The sequence below is a fragment of the Peromyscus maniculatus genome, chromosome 3, assembly GCF_049852395.1.
Source record: "Peromyscus maniculatus bairdii isolate BWxNUB_F1_BW_parent chromosome 3, HU_Pman_BW_mat_3.1, whole genome shotgun sequence".
Taxonomy (NCBI): domain Eukaryota; kingdom Metazoa; phylum Chordata; class Mammalia; order Rodentia; family Cricetidae; genus Peromyscus; species Peromyscus maniculatus.
Genome location: NC_134854.1, coordinates 66,598,959 through 66,611,204, shown reverse-complemented (window position 1 = coordinate 66,611,204; position 12,246 = coordinate 66,598,959).

The following is a 12,246-nucleotide window of genomic DNA, read 5'->3' as shown; positions in this document are numbered from 1 at the left end:
CAATCAGAAGTCTACAAGCTTGGACGTTTCTGGAGCCTTTGACAAACACAGTCATAGTTCATAGGTGACTGATGATATCCACCCTGAGATCTCATCAGAAGTTAATTCGCACTAGTTTGCAAAGTGTGATGGCTGACTTCAGACTTCCTTGCAGGGGATTCTGTATGCTGTGAATGTGTTGCTCTGGTTGGTTGATAAATAAAATGCTGATTGGCCAGTAGCCAGGCAGGAAGTATAGTATAGGCGGGATAAGCAGAGAAGAGAATTCTGGGAAGTGGAAGGCTGAGTCAGGAGTCGCCAGCCAGAGACAGAGGAAGCATGATGTGAAAGTACCAGTAAGCCACAAGCCATGTGGCAACTTACAGATTGATAGAAGTGGGTTAAGTTAAGATATAAGAACTGGATAGCAAGAAGCCTAAGCCATTAGGCCAAACAGTTTAAATAATATAAGAGTCTTTGTGTTTATTTAGGTCTGAGTGGCTGCGGGCCCGGGCGGGACAGGAGATAACTCCAGCAACACTTCCTACGTGAGCTTGCTTCCAAGTTCCACATCTACAAATGGCCTCTCCACACAAGCCTACAAAGGCACAGAAAAACCCTTCCTTCCTTTCTGACCCAGAGCACTGAGAACACCAGACTCTGCTGCCGGGGTAATAGAAACACGAATCTGCCATTACTCACTCATCAAGTGACCTGCTGGCCTTCAGAACTCAGTCGCCAACTGCTGTTGCAATGCAGTAGAATGTGTCTCAGCCAAGGGCCACCAACTTAGACAAGCTGTGGTGACAGGACTATGGCTCGTCAGGGGAGCAGACAGTTGCTGGAGGGCCCGGGGAGGGAGATGCTGAAGGTCCCGTGTCAGCTACCACAGGGTTGGTTGGTTGGTTGGTTGGTTGGTTGGTTGGTTGATCAAGAGGCTGGCCTGGAACTCGGCTCTGATTCAACCTCGTGATTGGCTGGGAGGACACTAGTGCATTCCACTGATCCTCTTGTGTTTAGTGTAATTTTTTTGTTACATTTATATTTCCTTTGTGTGTGTAGAGGTCAGAGGACAACTTTATAATCACGTCACCCCTCCCACCGTGGGGCTTCTGAGGATCAAACCCTGGTCATCAGGCTTGGCACAAAATGCCTTGACACCCACTGCACTGTCACTGGCCCCAGGGCTCTATGATTTTTATGGTGTGTACATTCACAAGAGACAGCGTAGATTCCAAATACTGCAGTCTCAGCAATTAAGACCTTTCACACAGTTATCTCTCCTACCCAAAGGCCTGGGTAGGAACGGGCTGATTCCCAGCAGGGAGAGGCTACCTGGTGCCTTTGTCTTTTCATCCCAATGAACTGCCAATGAACCGGCAGAGTCGGTACGTCCACACCACAGCTGTAGCCTATAGCTAGAGTTTTCCTGCCTGGCCCACATTCAGGACAAATCTCTGTCATCCGCCAGTCCAGCAGCCGCTCAGACCCAACCAAGTAAACACAGAGACTTATATTGCTTAACAAACTGTATGGCCATGTCAGGCTTCTTGCTAACTGTTCTTATAGCTTAAATTAATCCATTTCCACAAATCTATACCCTGCCACGTGGCTCGTGGCTTACTGGCATCTTTACATGCTGCTTGTCATGGTGGCGGCTGGCAGTGACTCCTGCCTTCCTGTTCTTTCTTTCTTCCTCTCTGTTAGTCCCGCCTATACTTCCTGCCTAGCTACGGGTCAATCAGTATTTTATTTATTGACCAATCAGAGCAACACATTTGCCATACAGAACATCTCACAGCAGCAGCCTTTCTGTGTGGCCTAGACGGTGAGGCAAGCATCCTGAATGATCACCCTAAAATGCTCCAGCAGCCTGCTGTGGAGGTCGGAGCAGCGGAAAGGCCGCTTCCCTGTGCACACGTCCGTATCTCTTAGGCTGTGAAGGAGCCTGCCCAGAACGGCCTTCTCTGCCCTTGGAACTGTGGGGCAAAAGGCGATCAAGTGATGCTCGGAGCTGCCCCACTCTCCTACCTCTCCAGAACACCGGTGTGAAGCCGGGGTGCAGGAGCAGACTGGGCTGGCTGTGGCCGCCTGCTGCCAGCTGGAAGGTGTGCCCCCCTTTCCTTCCCCATCTGTGAAATGTAATCTTGTTGAGTCCAGATGCTCCCAGCTGTCTCTTCAACTGGATGAAAGTATCCCCCTGAAGAAACTCAATGTAAGTCCTCAGTTTTTAATGAAACCTTTTTCTCTTTAAATTTCTTTCTTTTTTTTTTCTTTCTTCCTTTTTCTTTACCTTTTTTGGTTTTCCGAGACAGGGTTTTTCTGTGTGACAGCTCTGGCTGTCCTGGAACTAGCTCTGTAGACCAGGCTGGCCTTGAACTTACAGAGATCTGCCTGCCTCTGCCTGGATTAAAGGCATGCACCACCACTGCCCAGCCTCTCTTTAAATTTCAAAGGGATTTCCTTCAAGTTATTTTTCTTGTTGGTTTGTTGGTTTGTTTATTTGTTTTTGAGACAGAGTTTCTCTGTGTAACAGTTCTGGCTGTCCTGGAACTTGCTTTGTAGACCAGGCTGGCCTTGAACTCACTGAGATCCATCTTCCTCTGCCTCCCAAGTGCTGGGATTAAAGGCATGCGCCACCACGGCCCAGTGGGACCTCTTTTCAGATGACCTTCTACCCCAAACTTGGAGAAGGAATCAGAAGGAGGAGAGCCTGAAACACATCACAGGCCAGCAGCAGGACACAGAGCCCAGTGCCACAGGCAGCGGCTGTCACTGGAGAATTCGGGGTAGAAGCTGAGCCTCTGTCAGCCCTGTTGGGCTCGACTGCCCTGTCTCCAGCTTGCCAGTTGAGAGACAAGCGGCAAGAAAGCAAAGAGAAAGGAGACACAAAGGGTCCAGTGATTTCCCAGAGTCAATCTTTGGGTACAGATGTGAGGTTCAACAGGCTGAAATGGAGAGTGTAACTAGGTGTAAATGGACATGTGTAACTAAGCAGTCCTGGTCTGGGATGGTCCTGTCAACTGTCAGTCACCGGCCTCTCATTGTCTTTCTCTAGTCTCTCATGCAAGGTGGTCCCACAGGTTGTTGAGAACTGTTGGTATCTTTTCTTGGGAGGCAAATTCCTTCTTGAAGGGAGGTGCATAAAATATGTTTCCTTATCTCCTACCTTTTCAGGGAGGCGACTTGACACTTTCTGTGGCAAAATCAGGATGTGGGGTATTTGCAGATAACACACCTCTGTGCAGGAGTCCAGAGCTGCAGAAATAGAAATCGGGGTACTGTGTCTTTCTCTAATAGTAGGAGGTGGCAGAGTACACACTGCCATGTGTGCCTGGCAGCAGAGCCACCAGATGGGCAAGAGGCTACAGATGCCATGTGTCAAGAACTTGAAGGCGCCGATTGGTGGTGGCACTCGGGAGGTAGAGGCAGGTGGATCTCAGTGAGTTCGAGGCCAGCCTGGTTTACAAATTGAGTTCCAGGACAGCCAGGACTGTTACACAGAGAAACCCTGTCTTGAAGAAAAAAGAGGTCTCAGGCACTCAAAGAGAGCCAACATGGTGGGGCAACCCCTCTGCCTGTCAATCCACGTGCAAATAAATCATCCCCTCAGCTGTGCCCTCAGCTGCCCTGTAGCAGAAGGAGTCAGGGGCTGGATCTCCAGCCCAGGGTGCTCCGCCTTCCTGGAGGCATTGAGGCTGGGGAAGGGAGGGGCGGCTTTCTGTCTGAAGATGGCTGTTCTGAGAGGACTGTGGGCATCTTGTCCTCGGGCGTCTGCCAGCATCCCAGTCCCAAAGCTGAAGTGCTCTCCTGTCCATGCGTGCCTCTTTCTGTGGGCTCACATAACCCTGGCCGAAGAGTTCAGACCAGTGTCCCTCTGGCCTCCCGCTGATCTGCTCTGATCTGTACTACCTAGCAGATGTCTTCCACGTTCAGTGGGGGAGCATTTGCCATAACCTAGTCTTGATTCAAAATCCCATACCCTTCCCCAGTGCCAAGACCACAGACAGATGTTGTCAGGCACAGCTGGACGGAACAACTCTCCTCTCCCCTTTTCCTACCCAGTGTCAGTGTGCCCCACGAACACCTTTGTCAGCCCACTGCCTGCCATGGTCCTGCAGCCCTGGCTTTGCCCCTCCTGGGACCTGGCTGTGCTCGATTTTACCTTCAGAGTCAGCTCTGCCTAGGGCCAGGTACTGTGCCTGTGCCTCGGGAACCAGGACCCCACCTCCACACACTGCCAAATTCACATAGGGCAACTTTCTAAGTCCCCTTCTGTTTGCTGAACTGGGGCTGATGTGGCTACTGGATGGGGTGCCCTGAGCTGAACAGGGGTCTTGTGGACATTCTCTGACCCTCACCCACACATAGCCTGGGTGGTGGGCAGGGAGGGTGGGTACCTGTACCTCCTACAGGATTCACTGGGGCCCTATGGCTCATTCAAGTAGGATGCTCTAGCAAGCCAGCCAGTCCATTGGCCAGGGTCAAGATCATCCCAGATTGAGCCACCAAGATGATACTGTTATGCTGATTCAAATTGCTCGTATAGATTGTGGCCCAGCAAGAAAAACATGTGCTCAGGCTGTGCACGCTCTGGGGATGACCCTGCACAGGATCCTTGACATCCCAGGCACTCATGGGCCTAAAACATCCTTATGATAAATTCAAGGGGTGCTGCTCTGAGAGGCTCCAGCTGCCATACACAAACCCCAAAGGGACTGTCGACTTGCTGGACGCAAACGCTCTTGCATCCTAGGCTTCTCCCTCCCCTGCTTGAGGAACTACAGCAAAACATGAACTCTTCTTGTTTCCCGTTGACCTTGGGCATCACCCTTTGGAGGTCACACAGTGACTGATATGTGTTAGTCTCCCTCTGGCTTAGCCTAGATGACACGTGCAGCCTGAGGGCCACGAGGACAACGGCCACCTGGGCTACTTCTCAGGAACTCACAGGCAGCTTTTATTAAAACTACCAACTCTTTATTTGGGCCTTCACAGGTCCCAAGGGTGACTTTGTGACAGCAGGACACACATGGACCCTCAGAGTCCATGACCACAGTGATTTTCTGCGTCTGCTCCCCATGGTGAAGTAGACAGAGGATGCAGCCCTGCCTCATCTGGTCCCCTCCCCTCTCCTGGTCCCTTCCCCAGGCCTGACCATTTCCTGCTTCTCCTCGTGGAACTGCAGCAAAGTCCTGAACTTGGGGAGGCAGAGCTGAGGCTTGCTTTCTCAGATGCACAGAGCCACACTGATAACACTCCTGAAAACTCGTCGTCGTTTTGGGGATTCCTGCGGGCGGATTGATTGGCACCTGCCCCTGCGGAGCCCCTGTTCTTGCACACATGTGTCCAGCGCACACAATCACTGCTGGCCCTTACTCCGCCCTGCCTTCTGTGGAACCTCACTGCGGACCCCTGGGTCCCCTTACCAGGTGACTGAGCCAGGGACTGGGTGACTCACAGTAGAACAGGAATCATGGCATGTCAGGATGACCCCAGATCGCTTTCCAGGGGTCGGTGGCACTGGAGACACCACAAGGACAAACACAGGGTGTGACACAGAGCTGTCCAACCCCAACCCCGCCCCTGAGCAACCAGAGGAACCCCTTAGTAATATAAGTCTGCCAACTAGCAAGAGGAAGGCCTAAGCTTCCCCCTGGAAAGATGGCATAAAGAAGCCATGCAATGAATTCTCACCATACCCCACACTCCCCGGCTGGTGCTGAGGCAGGAAGGGTGTGAGAAGGAAGGGAGGAAGGACGGGGTGAGGAAGAAGGGAAGAGGAGGAAGAAGGCTGGTGTGGGGAGCTGATGCTAGGATCCTGAGTCCTCAGTTTGAGAAACAGCTTGCAGACCTCAGTCTCCCTCTGTGCACCCCCATGGCACCAACCACCCCACCCTACCCCCATGTGGTGACCAAAAACCTTCCAAAGTTTGTCATCTTTTTCCGCCAGCCTTACTGATGCACGCCTTTAATCTCAGCACTCAGGAGGCAGAGGTAAGTGGATCTCTATGACTTTGAGGCCAGCCTGGTCTACATAGTAAATCCCAGATGAGTCTGGGCTACACAGCGAGACTCTGTTTCAAATAACACATTTTATTTTATTCATCTTTTTATTATGTCTTCATTTGCTTGTTTTGTTTGTTTTGGGGGTTATATATGCTCCTGTGGGGGTCAGAAGACCCGGAGCTGGTTCTCTCCTTCACTGTGTAGGTCCCAGAGATCGAACCCAGGTGCTGACTTAGTAACTGTTCCATTGCTGTGATAAGACACCATGACCAAGGAGACTTATCAAAGAGTTTATTTGGAGCTTACGGTTTCAGAGGCTTAGCTGGAGTCCGTAACCACGATGGGGAGCATGGCAGCGGGAGGGCAGGCATGGCGCTGGAGCAGATGCTGAGAGCTCACATCTTGATCCACAACCACGAGGCACAGAACTCACTTTTGAAACTTCAAAACCCCCAGTGGCCTCCTCCAACAAGGCCACACCTCCTAATCCTTCCCAAACAGTTCTAACACCTGGGGCCCAAGCGTTCAAATATATGAACCTGTGGGGACCACGCACATTCAGTCCCCCACAGGTGGTCAGGCTTATGGCACCTTCCTTTCCCCAATGTGCCATCCACTGGCCCTGATTTTTTCTCTTTTTTTCCCCCCACTGTTTCCTCTTCCTAACATTCCATCTATAAAGTCTTCTTCTTTCCCATTGGAATCCAGTCCTTGCTGTGGTGACCCTCACATTTCTATCATTCACATTTAACTGTGCATTTAGAAACGTAGTCATCTCAGAGGCTGGGGATGTAGCCCAGTGGGGAGCACTTACACACGCAAAGCCCTGAGTTTGACACCCCACAGCACCACATGCTAAAGAGGTCCTTTCTCCCATTTTTATTAGACTCCATAGTTTTAATTTCCCCTCTTATAAGAGTGCGCCTTTTTTAGAAAGACTGCCACCAGCCAGTTGTAACCAGCATATTTTATCACTGTCTGAGCCATTGTCTCTCAGATCCCACTTCTTCCATCTGGGCCCTGAGTGTGCTTCTGTCTCTGGTGCATTCAGTGACAGTCTGGGGGTGCTAAACGCGAGTGGTCTTGCAATCTGGAATAGTTTTATTTTGCTCTTACTCTTGTTTCATGCTTGACAGTTTCACAGGGGTCCCTGAGATGTTCCACACACACATGTTCATACAGCACCCAGTTTCACAGGAGCTCAGACCTGGGAGCCACCTGCAAAGGCTCACTGTAGTTGTTAACTTGAGGCACCTGGAAAGAGGGACCCCCAACCTGGGAATTGTTCCCGGCACACAGGCATGTCGATGGAGCATTTTCTTGATTGCTAATACATGCTAATTGATTGCTAATATGCTAGGATGTGGTAAGGCCCAGCCCACTATGGACAGTACTATTCCGAGGCAGGTGGACCTAGGTTGTAAGAAAGACAGGTGAAGGTGTGCAAGCATGTGAGCAAGCCAGTAAGTAGCATCCCTCTGTGGGTTTCTGCCTCAAGCTCCTGCCTTGGCTTTCCTCAATGACATGTAAGAAGAATGTGATATCCAAATATGTGGAATACTGGTCATTCTTCGAAAAGAAGAAATTTGACATCTGTGAGTCTGGAACACTCTGTGATATAAAATAACCAGTCTGAAACAAACCAGTCACAAACCAGGTGGTGGTGGTGTACGCCTTTAATCCCAGCACCAGGGAGGCAGAGGCAAGCTGATCTCTGAGTTCGAGGCCAGCCTGGTCTACAGATAAGGTCTACAGCAAGTTCCAGGATAGCCAGAGCTACACAGAGAAACCCTGTCTGAAAAAGAAGAAGAAAGAGGGGGTGCTGCGGGAAGGGTTAACGGGAAGTCCGTGTTGAATGGTGTGGTTTCGGTTTTGCTGTGGGTGCTAGTGAAAGTTGTACAGCATATGATGTGTGTGTGTGTGTGTGTGTGTGTGTGTGTGTGTGTGTATGTGTGTGTGTGCGCGCGCGCGCGCATCTGTGTTTACCTGTGTGTACCTGTGCAGGGACCTGGGTTGAGATCAAGTGTCCTTCATTGTCCTTATTTTTTGAGACGGGGTCTTTCCGTGAAGCTGGAGTCTGTGGAGAGCCTCCGTCTGCCTCCCAAGTGCTGAGTTAAAGGCGTGCGCCACCACTTCAGGTCCTGCGGCGTTCCCCGCAGCCAGGCAGCAGCCAGGACTTAAGGGACACTTACTCGGTGGTTTGCTCAACAATCCCGTGAGCTGTGGATTGTCATCTCCACGTCACAGGTGTGGAGAAGGAGGCACACAGACTACCACTGTGCCCGAGGCCACGCAGCGAGCACGCGGGGGAGTGGGATTCGAGTACAGAACCCCCACCTCTGTCTCTGTGGCTAATTATAGCTCTCGTCACTCCAGCTTGTTGCTGGGTTGGGAAGATGAGCTTTATCCATTCACGTTCTTGTTTTAGACCGTGCCTCCTCAGTTCGCCTTGCTTCGTCTAAGTTTACACTTCCTCATCTGAGAATGACTCACAGGCTGACCTCAAATCTGTGCCTTAATGTGCAAATTAAAGCCCGGGATGTCTGCATGTATTCATTAGAGAGACAGAAATAAAAAGTGATCAACAAGGAACTCCAGGCGCATTCATTGGTTCTTAACCCGTGGATCGCGACCCCTTTGGGAGTCAAACAACCCTCTCACAGGGCTCACCTAAGACCATTGGAAAACAGGTATTTACGATTAATAGCAGTAGCGAAATTACAGTTATGAAGTAGCAAGGAAAATAATTTTAGGAAGGCTGAGAACCACTGCCTTAGACTGACCGAGTTTGTTCTACATAGGGAGTTCCAGGTCAGCCACGGCTACATGGTGAGACCTTGTCTCAGAAAGAGGGAAAGAGAGAGAGGGAGGGAGGGATGTGGAAAAGGCGGACAGACGTCCAGAAAGAAGTCAGACAGGCAAGCAAACAGATTGTGGCAGTCTCCCATCACTGTGTTCAGTAATTTCCCTGGGATGTAGTTACTGAGATCACCACAAGGGGGCAGGCTTCAGCACCTGTCAATTCCTTGTCCTCCAAGATTACAGTCCAGACTTAACCTCCCGACAGGTCCTAGGTCCATTGCTGCAGATGCCTGACCCCTAACCTTGGAGAAAGACTCGAGCTCATCTCCCTCCGTTAGAATATGGGGGAGCAGGAATCAGGACATGTGGCTGACTGTGGAGGGGAGCCAGGGGCACCACTCCCAGCTAGCTCAAACAGGCTAGCCAGATTCTAGAGCACTATCCTGACTGCAGGACTTGCAGATGCCTGCCTGTGTTTGTTCCTTCATTCATTCATACATCCACACCCCGATGGCCTGAAGGCTGGGAGACCCTGAGCCCACACTGAGCAACCTTGTGTTTCGTACTCTTTACTCATTTGCGTTCTTCATTCATTCCTGCCCGACCTCAGTTAACACAAAGAAGGCCACCGGTTGCTGCTGCCCTGCTGGACTTGAGCCCAAGGCACCCATACCCAGGCTGCCCTTCTGCCCTGAGCCTGCTGGAAGCCTCCAGAACTCCAGGACACAAATCCCTGCTCTTTGTATTAATAAACGACCCGCACTGGGGTACTGTATTACAGCAGCACAGACTCCATCAAGAAGCAATGTCAGGGGGCTGAAGAGATGGCTCAGAGGTTAAGAGCACTGGCTATTCTTCCAGAGGTCCTGAGTTCAATTCCCAGCACCCACATGGTGGCTCACAACCATCTACAATGAGAGATCTGGTGCTCTCTTCTGGCCTGTAGGCAGAACACTCACTGTATACATAATAAATAAATAAATCTTTAAAAAAGAAAAAAAAAGAAGCAATGTTAGAGACAGATGATGAAATGCTGTTCAGTGCTAAAGAGAAATGCACCACTAAGCCAAAAGACACTTTATTTTTTAATTTAAATTTAACCATTTTATTTTTTTAATTTTAATTCTTATTAATTATTGGGGGAGGGATCAGAAGGGGTGTCAGATCAGCTAGAGCTTAAGTTACAGGCAGTTATGAGCTGCCTGATGTGGGTGCTGGGAACAGTATGTGCTCTTAACCACTGAGCCATCTGTCTAGCCCCACACATGATAACTGTTGTGGAATAATCTTTTTACAAAATCTTTTACAAAAATAATCTTTTTGTATACTGTGAAAATGTGTCACTGTGATTTGGTTTAATAAAAAGCTGAATGATCAATAGCTAGGCAGGATTTTTGAGGCAGAGAGGATGCTGGGAAGAAGAAAGTAGAGTCGCCAGCCAGACTCGGAGGAAGCATGACATATAAGATATGAGGTTACAAGCCATGAGCCACATGGTAGCATGTAAATTAATAGAAATGGGTTAATTTAAGAAATGGGTTAATTTAAGTTATGGGAGTTAGTTAGAAACAAGCCCAAGCTATCGGCTGAGCTTTCATAATTAAAAGTAAGTCTCCGTGTCGTGATTTGGGAGCTGGCTAGCAGGACAGAGAAAGACTTGCTACAAATGGCATCCAATGTCCAGGCATGTATTTCTACATAAGACCTAAGAGAGCTTAAAAGAAAAGGTTCCAAACACACAAAAACAGAGCCAAACATGGTTTTCTAGTCCTGCAGTCTCTCAAGCTTTCAGCAGTACAGAGACACGTCTCCCAGCAGCAGCCTGTGGGCTTGAGCCACCAGGATGCTGTGAGCTAAGCTGCTCAGTGGCTTAAGGTTTTTGTTCATGTAGACAGATATGCAGTAAAGTAGTTTTAGACAGAAAAAAAATATCTAAACAGGTTTTAGTGTGTTTAACAATGTGCATAGGTTTAAGAAAAAAAGAAGCTCCCAGCACTTGGGAGGCAGGGGCATGCAGATCTCTGTGAGTTTGAGGCCATCCTGGTCTACAGAGCGAGTTCCAGGACAGCTCCAAAGCTACACAGAGAAACCTTGCCTTGAAAAAAAAAAAGAAAAGAAAGAAAAAGGATATAGAGGATATAGACAATCATAAAAAATAGTTTAAAAATAATAAAGTCTTTAAAGAGATAGTTTTTAAAAAAAAAAGCCACATAGAGATGGGAAATACACAGGGAGTCAAGATCATGTAGGGTGTTATATTGACTTTAAATTTTTTTTATTGCTGATGAACCAACAATAGCTGCTGAGAGACACTGGATTATAAAAAAGTACTAAATTAAACCAACCTATATATTTAAAAAATGTCTTAACTTCAAAGTGGAAGTCAAAAAATATGTTACGTTGGGGAAGAGGTTATGCTTTTATTTCCACAGGAAATGAGAGGATGTGGATCCATTTCAGGTTGATATGGATCAGATTTGATCAGGAAAGACCCCCAGAAATCCTGGCTGCAGACATAGAGAACTAAACCTAGAAAGACTACAAGACAGGTGACGTATACTTTGCCTGCTCAAACATAAAACAAAAAATCATCTTTGGCTGGCTTGTGTACAACACACAGTCCATATGTGTGTTAATGCAGATATGTATGTTACCTTTAAAAGTTTGTGTGTTTCAGAGCAAGGGGACCAGACGCCAATGAAAATGGGTGGCCCAGGTGATCCAGTCTCTCAGATGCCTCTGTTGTGGTTTCTTTAGAATTCTGCATCCAGAACAGCTCAAGGCAGCTGGCTGTGATGGTCTAGGCTCATAGACCATTCTAGTCAGGACTTGACCACTATCCTCATTTTCTCAGGGTCCTCCAAAGATTCCAGCACCCCCAGACAACAGGAAGCAGTGTAGAGAACACAACATCCACATTCCCAAGAGATGGGGTGGATGGTTTTTGGTCATTCAGCGGGTTATGGATATTTGTCATTGTTTAGGGGGGTTGGTTACAAATTGTTATTGGTCAAGGTCAGTGAGGATACTAAGCAAAGGATATTAGATTTAGGGATCTCTTTCTGAAGAGAAGAAGGGAGGACATAACATAGAAATGATGAGATAAAAGAGTGGGTTGTTAAGTTTACTTTTAAACAACCACTAGTCTCAAATATTTTCCGTTGGTATGGAATTCTGTATATTAATAAAAATTTAAGATTTTTTTGTCAAAACATGCTACACAGATGTTTCTACTCTTGTTCAAGGTATTGTACCTATGCAGCTCATTTAATAATGTAATGTAAATTTCTAGTCCTTAAAAGTTATTATTACAAACTATTTAGGAAAATAAAGAAATACAGGTTAGTAGTTAGTCACCTACAACAATCAAACTTGTAGTCATGTTAGGTATATTTTCAAGGTCAAACATGTATTTTAGATAGACCGGTAATCTTCAAACACTTCAAATACCTATAG